Source organism: Taudactylus pleione, unplaced genomic scaffold (assembly GCF_031769625.1).
Source record: "Taudactylus pleione unplaced genomic scaffold, aTauple2 ptg000703l, whole genome shotgun sequence".
NCBI lineage: Eukaryota > Metazoa > Chordata > Amphibia > Anura > Myobatrachidae > Taudactylus > Taudactylus pleione.
Window position 1 is genome coordinate 2,853,262 of NW_028285105.1, and position 13,592 is coordinate 2,866,853.

Below are 13,592 nucleotides of genomic sequence, written 5' to 3' on the forward strand. Positions count from 1 at the left end.
GTGCACCCCAAATGTTCTTGGTAGCTGTCACAGATGTGGTTGTCACTAGGAGAGTCTATGACAGTGCAGTGTGGTAGTTCCTTTATGAGGAAGTGATTGTGACATGGTTGAAATAGAGAAGGGGTTCTGTTTTCTAAAGTACAGGTAAGCATGCTGTTGACAGAAACTGGTTTATGCACATTTCCAAGACATATTTCTCCTATTATGACCCATCCTAGGTCTAATCTTTGAGCATAAGGAGCATTGTGTGGACCGTTAATCTGACTTCTAACTTTGTAGACTCGTAAGATATCTCTCCCAATGAGTAGAATTATCTGGGCTAGTGGGTCCAGTTCTGGTATCAGATGTGCTATATGTTTCAAATTTGCATGATGGATAGCTGCGTCTGGTATAGGGATTTCAGACCTATTATCAGGGATCTCATTGAATTCAGTGATAGTGGGTAAGGGAAGGCATGTCTTTCTGTCTATGGACTCGACTTGATAGCCGATTGCTCTCCTCCCCATTGTCTCAAAACTCCCTGCACAAGTCCTTAAGGAGTATGGAGTGTTGGGTCCTTTGATATTAAAGGTCTCAAAGAAGGTTGATCTGGCTAGGGACTTGTACTTTGGTCTTCTAGGACTGCATAAAGTTTGACGTTTTTTTTCTAGTTGACCATTGGGGTAGACTCTGACTAAACAGATTTTGGAGCAAGATTTGCCACTAATAGTGTCTTTGCAGACTTCAGTACATTGTGAAGTTATCTCTGGAATGACTGCAGTAGTGTCTCTTTGTTCCACACTGAGCTCCCTGCCCTGCTCTGTGTCACCATAACTGTGTTGTAAAGTCAATGGGAAAGGTCCAGGGTGTAGAGCTGTGTTGTGTTCTGTGCTGTGACATTCTATGCAGTTAACACTAACCTTACAATCCTTGGCAAGGTGGGTTGTACAAGAGCAGCACTTGTAGCAGATGTCGTTTTCTCTTAGGAATGCTTTGCGGTTCTCCAGGGACTTTTCTCTGAAGGCTCTGCATTTCAGGAGAGGATGCGGTTTGTTATGCAGAGGACACTGATTGGCAGGATCTTTATCTCTGTTCTCTTGGCGAGTAGAATGTGTATACCTGTGGGAAGAATCTGTATAATGCACATTAGTCTTGTGAACTGCGAATGACATTTTGCGGGGGTTAGGTAGAATAGGGGATGAGCTGGTCAGTGTAAAGGCGAAACTAGGATAATTCCTGGTCTTAGCTTGTTGGTGCACGAAGTCCACAAAAACAGAGAATGGTGGAAATGGTACGTTGTGTCGCTGCTTATATTTGGAACCATGGATGAGCCATTGCTCCTGCAGATTGTAAGGTAACTATAGGGTTAATGCCTCTGGCTGTGTCGAGGAAGGAAAGTCCTGGTAAGTCTCCCTCACACTTGTCTATTTGAAGCTCCATTAGTAAGTCACTTAATTCTCTCAGTCTCTGATAGTTTTTGTTAGGTAACCTAGGGAAATCATCAATTCTTTTGAATAGTGCACTTTCTATTATCTCTGGTGAGCCGTAGCGCTCATTTAATCTATCCCAGATCTTGTTAAGGCCATTCTCAGGGTGGTTAATATTGATCACTCTTATCCTTCTAGCATGTTCAGTGGATTCATTTCCGAGCCATTTAATTAAAAGGTCTATCTCTTCGCTATGTGAAAGGCCTAACCCTCTGATTACATTTTGGAAAGAGGATTGCCAGGCTCTGAAGCTCTCCGGGTGATCATTGAACTTTGAGAGTCCGTTTGTGACCAGCTCACGGCGAGCAAGAAACTTGGCAAAGTCTAATGTGTCTTGATTGGCTCTAGGAGATGCTGTCTGTGCATTAACATGGTGAGTAAATGGTGCGTGATCATACCTATTAGGATTGTATAAGTCACCCATTTGTTTTATTATTCCCTTTTGTTAATTTAACTTAATCCTAAACCTAGGAATAAACACACTGACACATGTATGGAATTAAAAGAGGTCACAGCCAGAATTTATTGATCAAATTGAAATTTTAGAATAGGTGGCAAGAAGAAAGCAGTGCTCCAAGGCCACAGCCCGATGGATACCAATACTAAATAATAGGGGCGGATCCCCGCCCTGCGCAGACTGACCTGGGGCAGTACCATCCTCCCCTAATTGGCACAGCATTGGCCCCTCCCTTGGAACAAAGACCATGTACCCCCTTTAGGCGGTGACAAACTGGCCGCTCTCAAAGGAAAGATGCTACCACAGGCACTCCTGCGCTAATAATAGGCCGCCCGTGAGCACTGCTTCCCGCCAGGCTGCACCTCTACCTGTTGGGAGAAATCACAGACAAAAGCACGATCCAACAAAAATAAGGATGGTAGAAACCAGCTTAAACGGGTGGGTGGGTGGTATTGAATAAACTGGAAAGAGGAAGATGGCTCCCTTCCCCAGACTATTTATATGGGACCTCTAAGCCCTCCCAGAAATCCTACCATAGGCTTATACTCCTCAAATGACCAATAACTAACCGCACCCCCCTCCAGCTTTTAACCCTTAACTTACCTAACAAAATTACATATCAAACAGGGTGCTTATCTATCCTCAAACTTATTCAAGTATTCGGATGCATTAAGTCACCCATTTGTTTTATTATTCCCTTTTGTTAATTTAACTTAATCCTAAACCTAGGAATAAACACACTGACACATGTATGGAATTAAAAGAGGTCACAGCCAGAATTTATTGATCAAATTGAAATTTTAGAATAGGTGGCAAGAAGAAAGCAGTGCTCCAAGGCCACAGCCCGATGGATACCAATACTAAATAATAGGGGCGGATCCCCGCCCTGCGCAGACTGACCTGGGGCAGTACCATCCTCCCCTAATTGGCACAGCATTGGCCCCTCCCTTGGAACAAAGACCATGTACCCCCTTTAGGCGGTGACAAACTGGCCGCTCTCAAAGGAAAGATGCTACCACAGGCACTCCTGCGCTAATAATAGGCCGCCCGTGAGCACTGCTTCCCGCCAGGCTGCACCTCTACCTGTTGGGAGAAATCACAGACAAAAGCACGATCCAACAAAAATAAGGATGATAGAAACCAGCTTAAATGGGTGGGTGGGTGGGGATGAATAAACTGGAAAGAGGAAGATGGCTCCCTTCCCCAGACTATTTATATGGGACCTCTAAGCCCTCCCAGAAATCCTACCATAGGCTTATACTCCTCAAATGACCAATAACTAACCGCACCCCCCTCCAGCTTTTAACCCTTAACTTACCTAACAAAATTACATATCAAACAGGGTGCTTATCTATCCTCAAACTTATTCAAGTATTCGGATGCATTAAGTCACCCATTTGTTTTATTATTCCCTTTTGTTAATTTAACTTAATCCTAAACCTAGGAATAAACACACTGACACATGTATGGAATTAAAAGAGGTCACAGCCAGAATTTATTGATCAAATTGAAATTTTAGAATAGGTGGCAAGAAGAAAGCAGTGCTCCAAGGCCACAGCCCGATGGATACCAATACTAAATAATAGGGGCGGATCCCCGCCCTGCGCAGACTGACCTGGGGCAGTACCATCCTCCCCTAATTGGCACAGCATTGGCCCCTCCCTTGGAACAAAGACCATGTCCCCCCTTTAGGCGGTGACAAACTGGCCGCTCTCAAAGGAAAGATGCTACCACAGGCACTCCTGCGCTAATAATAGGCCGCCCGTGAGCACTGCTTCCCGCCAAAGCCCGGTTCGCAGAACCAGGCCCGCCACCAAACTGTGACCTTCCTGAAAATAAAGGGAAACTGCAGAGGTCCCTGATCAACCACACTAGCCCCGCGCCCAGGAGTTTAGCCCCATTGGGTCTATGAAAGCTCTCCGCCCTGTAACGTAAAAAACTTGGGTATTGCATGACGCGTCCGCCAACGCTAAATGACAAGTGTGCAATGACCATATCCGCTCAATACCCATGCATGCGCCCAAATCATTGCCTCCCAAGTGGGGCCCCAAACGTCTCGTCTGCTGCCCATAGGGCATCTAGCAGGTGCTTCCAATGCATTTCTCGTAATCCTAACAATTGCAACTTACCCACTCACAACAAAAAATTGGACCTGCAAATCCAAGGGGTGCTGGCTAGCCCTGTAAAAAATAGGAATTTACCCACACCCGACAATTAGCATTCCCGGACAAACCTGTCCGAGAGTTCACGTAGACATAAATTGGCATTTATACAGACAGATATTGGAATTTAATACAGACAGAAATTGGTATGTAATAATAACAACAACAATTTAACCCCAAGGAAAGGGAAACAAAATAGTTGGGTGACCCATCTGAAGATGAAAAACAGCAAAACCTCTTTGAGGGCAAAAGCTGAAAATCCTTTCAGAATCCCTAGCGGCAATAGGCATAAGGCCCCTAGGTTTCCCAACAAACTCGCAAGGAGCGCAACTACCTAGTGCAACTTATCCTCCTTTAAATATGACCTCACCACCCTAACTGTTTTTAATAAGTCGACTGAAACACCTGTCCACGCTGCGCAAGCTGCTGCCCCTAACTAAATTAATGAGTCCTGCAAAGCTCCGTAGCTATACCTAAAGCAATAAGATAATTCTGAAACACCCTCATAAACTGCCACCTGGACAAAGGGGGTTAGATTAGCAAGGATAAACCAGTGCCCGCCACCTGGAGGGCGAACATTATTAAAGCACCCTGCCTGAGCAACTGGACAAATTCACGAGATATGCAAGCGCCTGAATAGAAATGCAACGCCCCCTGGCCAGCTAATTTGTCTTAAACCTATGTAATTAGCATAAGATCAATACCTGCTTAATAACCACCTTATTAAACCTTAAACCTGCTAGCGCATAAAGCTTATTAGCAGCAACTAGCTTGCCCATGCTTAGTATAATGTAATTTGCCAGATCCGCCCACGGCGTGCCTGGAAAAATTTAGAGATACTTGATAATGCTGAAGACAAACCGCCTTGGAATGACCCCTTTCGTGGCATGCCCCAGACAAACTCTGCTATATAATCATCAATCGACCTACCTCACCCGCTCTTGGAAGCTAAGACCCTGCCCATCGTACCAAACCGCCGTGTAGGTCTTTAATGTACTAGGCGTCAATGACTTCAGTGTGAGGTCCTTGATGCCAGCCCAATGAAATGCCGGGCATGGAAGGGAAGGTTAAACCATTTAAACAGGAGGCACGATAAAATGAACCTGTCCCACTGAAAAAGATTTTAGGCGTCCGCCATACCGTTTGCAGCGCCTGAAACCTGCCATGCCCTAAATTCAATATTCCTTACCCACTTAGCAGTGTAAAATACATCAACAACCATAAGGCCGGATCTAAGTCCGTCCCTGATTAGCACCGACCTACACCACGCTTAAGTTATCCAAAAGGGAATTCGCCTATTGCAAATCTTGCTCTCCTACAGCTACCTACCATTGGGAACACTCTCTAAAAGAAGGATGTTCTTGTTTAGGCCCTGAAACCCATAAGTAACCGGCCCGGGCTCCATGCACCACACCCTTACAAAATGCACCAAAACTTAAGGAACCGGACACATCTGTAAACAGTTGAAGTTCAAATTGGCTACAGATGCCGGAGGCCATATCTTTACGCCATTGAATTCGCACATAAACAACCAACCAAAAACGCAGAACCTCACTCAGCTCCAAAGAGATGCAGAATGAGGTTATGAGGCTTCCTAACCCCCGCTGAGGTTCCTCCTAGCCATCTGCTGAAAAAAAAAAAAACAACTCCTAGGTATGACTCTAAACGCGAAACCGAGGGGACCCAATAGCGATTGCAACTACATTAACTAAACCTTCTTTACCGAAATGAACGCTTCTAGCAACTCCCCCGAAATGCCACGCCCTCTCCATAGACAAGTGGCATAACCCTATCGAGGTATCGGGTTCTACATCCAAGTAATATATGCGCATAAGTAGACCTTACTAACGACGAACAAGGCCGGCAAGCAAAAAAGTAACTAAACCCTCGAAAAGTATATGAAATGAAACAGCCCATCGACAGACATCAGTCTACGTAATAGAGCTCTACTACTTTAATTCCCACACATCTAAAGGACTCGGGGTGAATGGGCAACAGCCGTAAAGCGGATTCTATATCCGCCTTAGCTAGTAGAGCCCTCCCCCCGAAACCTTGTACTATCTCCAGGGCGTTTTTGTTTTTTTTTATAAACAGATTGGCAAACGACATGACAATCTGATGGGCATCATGCGTGGGAGCCCAACCCTTCTATCTGGGCAAGAGAGATGCTGTATCAACCCAAATCTACTCGGTTCCCTCTACAGTGCCGACTTAAAGGCGGTGCACCTAAACTTTCAGAAAAGGGGGGGGGATGCAAAAAGGTGGCCGCACATGCGCCCTAACCTGGCCTCCGCCTCCACCGTACACCTTACGACTTCCAGATGGACATGCGCTGATTTCAGAATCTTCCTAGAAAACCCAGATATCGCCCATGTCAAAGGTAAACACCAACCCACGCCAAAACCTTGCCCCACCAAAAAAAGGCTGCTTCCTCCCCAAGGGGATAACGACCCAACCAACTCCTCAAAACTCCCAAATTACTCAGAAACGGCGCTTCATTGAACACCTCCGCGATGCTCGTTGCCCTATTCTCCTCAACCTGTTCCTGCGCCGCAGACCCCCTGCACATCTTGGCTGGGTGACCACTCCCGCAGAGGATGCAGATATGCCAATATCCACAGCCTGCCCCTCATGATGCTGCGTGTTATTACACGCGCAGCACGGCACGCAACTGATGCCCGCAGATCCAGGGCGGATCAGAAAAGGCTGCTTCAGACCAGCCGAGGAATCTGCAGGCGCGTTAGGCAGTTGATTGACTGCAAGCCAAACCTCGACGTCCTTGAAACCGAATTAAAATACTGCCACCCCCTCCTGCTGTGTCCTAAATGCGTCGTATTGCCGCCAAGCGGTACCTTTTAGCTGACTAGTTTAAGCCGTGTACCATGTGCATGTATTTTAGCACATTCATAATACTCCCCAGGCCTGGATTTAAGGGGCGTGCCGCAAAAACATATACACGCGCCACCGAATTCTGGTAAGAACGACATGTCGCCTCCGCAACTACCCCAGCTGACTAAGTCCGATCCAAAGACCTACTTGCGTAATCCGCAACCGCAAACATATGCACAAATTTACTCTTCTTGATCTGCTCCCTAAATTTAGAACTTAAACCCTTAAGGATAGCCATATTCGCGCAGTGAACCTAATCTCCCGATGCATCCGGCACCTTAGTTGCCGACACTGTGTTAGACCTCTTATGGCTCCCCCGCTTTGCCTTAATTTTTATTTATTTATTTATTATTATTATTTATTTATTTTATTTTATTTTTTTGCGCAAAGTAACGCTTGAGATTGCGCGGCCTATCAGATGAACTCGAAGAATCGCTAGAATCAGTGGAAGATAAATGTGCGCTGCGAAATGTAGAAAAACCATGCTCACCAGAAATTGCCGCCGAAGGACCAGACATTTCCTCCTGAGCGTTCACCAACTGTCCCTCGCTGCATGGTGCGCCCACCACGATTTGACTCGCTGATACCACTGCATCATCCATCTGCTGGACCCCGATAACGCGACTGGAAAGATCAGAAACTCCTACCTGGGGGCTTGAAACAGTAACTGGTGAATTGGACCGCACAGCAACTGTGCCTGCGGAATGGGGGACAGGGGGGGCAATGGGTGACAGTGGGGGGCGTGGGCAGATTGCGGGGAAGGCAGGGGGGACAGAAGGGGGGGTTGCAGCATATGTGTAGTTTGGGAATATGCAGGTGCGGGGGCATGAGGCAGGGAAAAGGGGTGAAAAAACCTGATAGGAAGGTGCAAAAACCTTGTAAAAGGGGGTTAGGGTCTGGAGTTGCAGCAGGGGGTACACGGTACACGATGGTACACGGAAGGGGCAGGTTGGTAAGGGGCAGTATATTTCAAGGGCATTCTGCGTGTAGTGTGGTGGTGTATAAATATGGGGACCTGTCCTACTGCTGAGCCAGAAACGGGGCGAAGGGGTATAACTCCCGCCCCTGGGTGCCGGCAAGCAACAGGGGAAAGATTGCTGGGTGGGGCACCTGGGGCCTTGGAAAACCCTGTTACTAAAGAACAGCGGGGAGTGCTGGGGGGGGCCCTGCTCCTGGAGCAGAGGGGGCAGATGAAGGGGGGAACAGGACCAAGCAGGGATCCCTGCGTAGGCCGAAAATATATAAAATGGCTGCCGTGACCCTGTGGTCGGGGCCAACCGCCGGCGCAGGGAGCGGGCTGGCCGTGATCTGCGGTGCTGGGACGGGGGGCTGTGGCCACCTGAGTTACTCGCGGCACCGACCAGAGAGCCAGACGGCCATGATCTGGGCCATGTGCGGGAGCGCAGACAGGAGCGTGGTCGCGGCCTATAGCAGGGCGCGCCCCGCTAAAAGGAAGCCACTGTGGTGAGAGGCGGTGGGGGGGAGGGCGTTGGCTGAACGGCGGGGCCTGGGAGTAACTGAGGGGGGTACTGGAAGGGGACGAGGGGGCCGCAGGGCGAGAGGCCTGGGAGCTTCCATAAGGCGGCGGGCGGGGGGTGGGGGGCGGCTGAACGGCTGGGCATGGCTGAGAAGATACTGGCAGGGGACAGGGGATGGATGAACACAAAAGCAGGGGAGGGAGGAGGAAAATGTGGAACAGAGTCTAAAAGGAAGCAAAATAGATAAACAATAAAAGAAATACTGACAGGAGCTAGAGAGGGTGTAAGAAAAGGGTAGATAAATGAGGTGTAAAATGCAGATGGGCAAGGGAAAGACAGGCAGATTAAATATAATATATAAATGACACTTAGCCAGCCTGGTTGAATAAACTGGAAAGAGGAAGATGGCTCCCTTCCCCAGACTATTTATATGGGACCTCTAAGCCCTCCCAGAAATCCTACCATAGGCTTATACTCCTCAAATGACCAATAACTAACCGCACCCCCCTCCAGCTTTTAACCCTTAACTTACCTAACAAAATTACATATCAAACAGGGTGCTTATCTATCCTCAAACTTATTCAAGTATTCGGATGCATTAGTTCCTGTTGGCTTGTATCATACCACTTTTGTGTGCGGGTAGTTGTGCCTTTGCTGTAGTTTGCAGATTCAGACACCTGGTGTGGGGGAAGGTTGTCCCTCATGGGTTCCCTGTGTCTAGAATTCTCTTGTTTGCAAGTTTGCAGTTCACTGTTGACCAGTGGGGGCGCTGCATAGTGTGTTTGGCTTGTTTCACTGACAAAATCTGAATGCAAGCTTTGTACTGATTGAGGTTTGCTCTCCATTTTGGATGCTTGATTTACATATTCTGATGTGCGTTGCGATGAATTCTGCGATCCAAGCTCTGCGTCAAGCACATTGATCCTCCTTATATTAAGAAGTTCTACAGACTCTAAGAAATCTGCTTCAGCCATGGCAGCTGCCGCTTCCTTCTCTGCAGTGAGCTTCTCACTAATTGCTTCTAGGTGGTCTTAATCCGTATCTCTTTCTGTATCCAGACGTGATCTTTCTGCTTCCCGACGTGATTTCTCTATTCCTCTTTCTGCATCCAGACATGATCTTTCTGCATCCTGACGTGATCTCTCTATTCTTTTCTCTGCTTCTAAACGTGATTTTTCTATTTTCAATTGCATCTCTTGTTCAGCAAAGGTGGCCCGCACTTTTGCAGCTTCCGCTTTTGTGCGTGCCATTATGGCTGCATTGCTGACAGATAAAGATTTGGAGGAACTAGAGACTTGGGACCTTGTTTTGTATGAAGATATCGTTTTCTGTGACATGATGATGGAACGGAAATGCTTGACTGTGTAGAGGCTGCTGTATTGTAATGTGCAGATAACTGAGCTGACACTGTAGCAGGTCTCTGAGTAGTCAGGGTCTTGGGACTGTTGTTAGACTGTTTGACTGTGCAGGGACTGTTGTCTTGCCATATGCAGGTGGCTGTACTGACAGTATGAAATTCCTGTGTAGTCAATGGCAGTACTCCTATTGTGAGCTGCCACGGTTAGACTGTATAGAAACTCTTGTGCTGTAATATGCAGGTGGCTCTGGCTGGCAGTGTAACAGATCTGTGAGTCAGTATGTGTCCCACTTGCTGACAGAAAATGTTGCTGACGAAGTCAGATATATGCATCACACGCTGGGAGCCCGATGTTTTACTGTACTGCCCCGCACTAAGTGTCTGACAAATTTGGAGCAGCCAGCATAACCAATACTCTATCTTCCAATAATCCAGTCAGATGTGATCTGAAGAATTGAGTTCATTATTCGATAGAGGAACTTGCGTGGATGTACACAGATCGATGCATATAAACAAGTGCGCATGTGTGCGATGATAATGATAAGTAATGGTAAAACTGTAAACAAGCAATGAAAAACAATTACTATATGCACATGGGAATGCAAGGCAAACATATACATAACATGGGATATGCAAACATGAAACATACAGTATGCAAAGTACAGGCTGCAATGTCACATAGTACAGCTAACATGCATTACTGACTAAGCAGATCTACAATATGATGGCACAGTTGAAGCTTAGAACTCACCATCGGATGCTGTACCAGGTTGAGCAAATGTAATGATGACTGTCTGGGACCATGTGAAAAGGAAAATGGCTGCTTACAGCTCCTTTAGCCCAGAATGCATTGCTAGACTGCTAAGGCATGCTAAGAAGGACAAAATGGATAAGATTTAAACTGCTGCTGTCCTAACCACTAGGTGGGGCTGCTAATGTGAAATAGTGCAACATAACAAACCCTATGCTGAAGGCATGATAATGTAGAAATGGACTTTAGGTAGACAAGCAATAAGTTGACATGCAAAAATGTCAACATGGGTAAAATGCCAATAAGTTCATAATGTTGACATATGATTTATTGCTACTTTTTAGGGTTAGATTAGGGTAAGGGTTAGGTTTAGGCTAAAATAAGAAAAAACTGTATGTCGACATTCTAGTATCAACATGCAAAATGTCAACAATATTAACATGTCAACATTAAAACCATGTCAACATTTTTGAATGTCGCCATATTGCTTGTCAACCTAAAGTCCATGTTGATATTCTGACTCTCTGCATTCAGAACCTGTCGACTTTTCATTAGAAATTGTCGCAGACCCCTCTTTGGTTTTGGTTCTAAATCTGTTTCATGCTTTGGTTTTGACAAAACCACTCTCAAATGTTTTGGTTTTGAATCTGGATCTCTTTAAAAATTTATAAAAACTGCTACATGTAATTTGGACCTGCTTTTGTTCCTACAGTATTATTTACACCAATATCATTAATTTCCAGTCATTTGCAGTCAATGTTGACCACCTCACAGCTCACAATATTGTTTTCACCAATATTGGCCAAAGGCTGCAGCGAGCTGGCTGGCTAAACTGAGCAAAAGAGCAGAGGCACACACACATGGTAGTTTAAAAGAATATAGCGCATCTATGAAACATAGTGGCACAGCAGTGAGCGGACAGGATGACAGTTTAATAAAATATATGACCGAATAGAATATATTCATTGATCAAAAACTAATAACATAAAAAAACAAGTCTAGTATGAAATATAATTTATTACCAACATACTTCTCCAAACAGCAAATTACAGACCTCAGGTCAATACAAGTGATTGGAGGTGGAGTACATAAGTATTTGGTGATGTGAAAATAACTATTAGGAAACAAGCATCCACATGTGATTTTACAAACACAGTGAATCCAATCAGGAAATCACAGGCCCAGTCAAATCAAATCATACAGATACAAGATACAAAATACAAGATACAAAATACAAGATATATAACATCAATGTCTGTGGCAAGATAACATCAACACAAGTGGCTTTCCAGAATGAGATATATGTTGCTGCCGTGACTTGTAGAAGAGAGTTGAGAAGCTGGAGCTGATAGTTAAACATCTACTAAAGGAGGAAAAGCTGAAATGAGCAACTTGAATTATCTGTACTCGTAATAGTCAATTAAATGATGCCTGTCAAACACACACAATAAATGATGATAAGGAGAATGATACTACTCTGTATCTGTGGAAAAGCTGAGGGAAACAGAGCCTATATGCCTGGATGAAAAACTGTTGATGGATGGTCTTGCAACATACAGCACATCAACGCCCAGTAAAGACACTAATATATGCTGCCTGTCAAACACACAGAATCTTAGATAAGCCCATAATAAAAAGTGGTGCACAATGGAATTGTCCTTGGGCCCTACCACCTACCCTTATGATAGGACATGCACAGTTAATAAAAAAAAGCACTTCAGCGATAGGGACTGCCACATTTGTGACTGAAGTGCTTAGTTTGTTGGGCCCCCACAAGAGAAAACATATTGGTGATTTGGTTAAACCAAGCTACCAATGAGCCTACGGTGGCTAACAGTGTTGTTATCCTAACAGTTGAAAGATGTTATCCTCATCACTGTTGTTAATATCATCATCACACAATATTAGCTCACCCCCACTGGAATCCACTGTTATAGAAGTCTGTGTTTGTTTTAATTGGTGAGTAAATGTCTTAATCATAAAATGTATAGTTAATTTCTTTTAAGTCTGACCAGATGTCATAATGTTTCATCTAGTGCACTGAGTTGACTCATCATCATCACCACCAGTAGGTCTCTTGGAAAAGGTTAGTTTTTCTTGACAGCAGCATTTGTAGGAGAAACTGAAGCAGGAGAGGTGTTATGTGCCACTTGAGCTTGGAAGGAGCTCTTAAGATTTACGTCAGTTGAAAAGAAAGACATTGCATAGGAGTTAAATCTAGGATCATGTATGGATACCAATTTGTATTGAACCAATTGCAAGATGTTGCAAACCCTTGAATCATGGTGATGCAAATAAAGAACTTGATCTACAAGTTCAACATACTTAGCGAAATTGCTTCATTTCATCTCCTCCTTCCGCTTCTCTAGCTGCTTTTCCTGATTTTAACTGAGTGTCTCAACTCAGTTAATTGGTTACAATTTCAAGTGGCTTCAGTAACTTGCATAAATCCACAAGTATTCTACAGTGTGCTACAGTAAGTAGGTAACTTATTCCTCCTCTCCTTATGTCATGAGTTGATGTGTACGTTTGGCTGGGTTATTGCTGTTCCTCCAATCACTGAGGCATATAAAGGTTAGAAATCCACCTGGATACTACTTCTTGCTACAGTTGGTGGCATGGCAAATAAAATTGTTCTTGCAGCTGCTGCAATGTTCTACACGTAGTTGCTGACTGCTAAAATTGCCCACAAATGTTATGGGCCACAGCCAACATCTCCTGCAGAGACCTGTCATTTTTTCAAGAAATTCTGAACCACCAAGTTTATTGTGTGCGCAAAACTTGGTACGTGTTCATATTCACCCAGTTGTAATGCTCATACAATGTTGTGTTATCGGAAATGACAATGAGGAGAGTTTTAGCGTTGTAAGCCATTTTGCTATCACATCCCTGAGTTTTTCAAACAGAATAACACCAGTATGCCTCTTAGTGAAGCCAGTGATACAGAGAGTTGCCTGCTTGTGAATGAGCTGGCATTGTGTGTTAGATACTGCTGCTATTCAAGGTGATACACCCACCCAGTGAGTTGTCAC